The sequence below is a fragment of the Tamandua tetradactyla genome, chromosome 25 (genome assembly GCF_023851605.1).
Source record: "Tamandua tetradactyla isolate mTamTet1 chromosome 25, mTamTet1.pri, whole genome shotgun sequence".
In the NCBI taxonomy this organism is placed as follows: Eukaryota; Metazoa; Chordata; class Mammalia; order Pilosa; family Myrmecophagidae; genus Tamandua; species Tamandua tetradactyla.
This window is the reverse complement of record NC_135351.1, coordinates 34955899-34959045: the sequence shown is the minus strand read 5'-3', so window position 1 is coordinate 34959045 and position 3147 is coordinate 34955899. Positions and strand designations below refer to the sequence as shown.

The 3147-nt window shown below is 38.8% G+C and overlaps 1 pseudogene; it reads left to right on the top strand.

Annotated features, from left to right (window-relative positions):
• The first annotated feature begins 939 nt into the window (after positions 1 to 939).
• On the top strand, positions 940 to 1401 carry LOC143669070 (large ribosomal subunit protein uL24 pseudogene; annotated as a pseudogene).
• Positions 1402 to 3147: the final 1746 nt, after the last annotated feature.

Here is a 3147-nt window from a genome sequence, read left to right as displayed (position 1 = left end):
TTTAACTAATCACAACTTCAAAGACTCTATTTCCAAATAAGTTTACATTCACGGGACCAGAGGTTAGGACCTCAAAATATCTTTTTCTGGGACACAATTCAGCCTATAATAGTCCACCCTCTAGTCCTCTAAAATTCATGCCTTCTCATGTGCAAAACACAGTTGCCCCATCCCAACATCTTCAAAAACTCAACCATTCCAGCAACATCTCTGAGTTCAAAATTTCATCTAAATCAGGTGAGACTTGGTATGGTCCATCCTGGGACGAAATTCCTCTCCATCTGTTGACCTGGGAAACCAGAAAACGAGTTATATGCTTTCAAAATACAGTGATGGGAGAGCTACAGAATAGACATTCCCACTCCAAAAGGGAGAAATAGTAGTTTGCCTTTTGCCAAATGTCACATAAATGGAATCATGGAATATGTAACATTTTGAATTCAACTCCTTTCACTTAATGAATCTGTAGGATTCATCTGTGTATCACTATTTTTTTTTAATTGCTGAATAGTGATTTGTTGTATGGATGTACCACAGTTCATGCATTCATTTACAAATTGAAGGGTATGCAAATTGTTTCATTTTTAGTGTTTACAAATAAAGCTACTATAAATGATCATATATGGGATTTTGTGTGAACCTAAGCTTTTATTTCTCTTGGATGGGATTAGGAGTTGGATTGCTGGCTCCTATGGTAAGTGCATGTTTAATTGTATGAGACGTCCTACAGCTACTGTCCAAATCCTTCTCCTATAACAGTTTTGGAAGGAGATACTCAAACCAGTATAGACAAGTTGGAGGCAGAGAGAGTAGATGCTTAAATCCAGAAATCTAGCTGTAAATCGCATACCTTTTATATTATACCTCCTTCTAAGAAGTAATGGTAGAAGAATCAGTACCCTGTGGATGCTTTTAAAAATGAAATTGACAGGGAATTCGCTCACCTGGCACCAGACCATCACCATGAAGTTCAACTCCCTTGTGATCTCAGACCACAGCAAGAACCACAAATGACACTTCAATGCTCCTTGGCACATGCATAGAAAGATCTTATTGTCCCCATTCTCCAAGGAGCTGCAGCAGAAATACAACATCCACTCCATGCCCATGTGCAAGAACGATGAGGTCCAGGTGGTTTGAGGACACTATAAAGGTCAGCAAATTGGCAAGGTAGTCCAGGTGCACAGAAGGAAGTATGTCATCTGCATCGAGAGGGTGCAATGTGAGAAAGCTAAGGACGCAACTGTCCATGTGAGCATTCATCCGAGCAAGGTGGTTATCATCAGGCTAAAAGTGGACAAAGATGAGGGAAAAATTCCTGAACTCAAAACTAAATCTCGACAAGATGGAAAAGAGAAAGGCAAGTATAAGGAAGAACTTACTGAGAAAATGCAGGAATGAATGCACCCTGTTGTGCAACCATGATTTAACTATATCTTTTAGCCTAGCATTGTGTCCCATTGGAATATTTCCAGATGCCTCTGGAACATTTCATTTCCATTTTGTTTTGCTAATGATATGTGCCTGTGTTAATCTATTTTTGCAGTTTTGATTAATAATTTCATGAGTAAAAATTAGAAATGTTTCCTAATTTCCATGCATATTTGCATCATTTTATAGATAATATCCATCTTCTTATCGATTCTGCTTTCCAGTCTTTCATATATTTAATCTATCGAGCAGTCAATTAGCAATGGCAGATTATGTTGACCCTGCTCCTGCTTAGACCTTAATGCTAATGGGGTTGAAAGGACAGGGCTGTGGTCCTCAGTGTAGGGGTTTGTCCTACTCAGAAGTAGTCACAAATGCAGTGGCACACTCACAGACACAAGGTCTCTCTGAATGCCTAGGGCTGCTCTACGTTTTTATGCCTCAGGCCAGACAGACTGCTCTCTGGCCTCTTTCTTGTATTTCCCCAGCTTCCTTTGCCTTGTATTCCTGCCAAACCGTCTTGGTTTGCCAGGGCAGCTATCGCAAATACTGCATGATGAGTTGGGATTTATTGTTTCATGGTTTCAAAGGCTAAAGGTCCAAAATAAAGGCAATGATGAATCAAAAAAGAAAGAAAAAAGAAATTGAGAGATATAGTGATGAAGTTTCCCAAATGATGTATCACTCTTGACCTCTGTTCTCTGCCTTCCTGGACCCCCTGTCCAGTGATTGAATTGAGATGATATGACTCCTCAAGAAGGGGCTTCCCAGTCCAGGACATCAGGAAAGGTCATCATTCCTGCAGGAGAGGTCTCTCATGGAAGATGTTACTAGGCTCTGTTTACAGCTGTCCTCCTGTCAGCCATAGTTCTTTTTTGTTATTTAATAGATTAAGAACAAGCAATAGCATGTAGGTTATATATAAACAATAAAAGCATAAAGAAAATGAAAAGAAAAAGTGGCAATGAAACGTCAAATTAAATGCTACAATAAAAGGAGAAACCAGGGAAATAAAAATATGAAGTGTAGGAAACTAGAAAAAGAAAATGTAACTCAAGAAAGGAAACAATAAACAATTTAAGAGTTTAGAGGTTTCCTATAATGAACACACATTCATGTTCTAAGCAAAAACATTAAGGAATTATTTTTTAGGGAAGTTAAGGGATAGAAACAGACTTTATTTCCATAGCAATAAGGAAGTAACTTAAGTTGGAAACTTTCCATACCCTCGCTAAAACAATTCAGGTTTTTTAGCTTAAAAAAAAATCTTTACGAAGAAGGTTTTTTGTTAACTTTCTATACTTACCTTCTCCAAGACTTGGGGTTCACTGCAAGTATCTTTGGGCAGACAGAGCGTCTTGGGTCTGAGCCCAGGCCAAAAGTAGATCACTGGCCACTTCCAGAAGGTTCCATTCACCTTCAGTACTTTTCCTATTTTAGGGTCTTTGTGTTGCTGATCATATGTATAGTGTACTTGACATTTCTTAAACTACACTGTGCATCCCTCCTGCTTTGACTCCTGCACCTTTTCAGATGCACCTGAGAACATCATCACAAAATTTCTGAAGAACAGTATAAACACACCACTCCTTAGATGGAAGGCTGCAAAAATCAATGAACTTTTGAATCAGGTCAATGTGGATTCAAAGCTTGGCTCCACTACTAACTATATGGCAGCTTTGATCTCAGGCTAGGTAACAAGAAGTGGAAATCTAC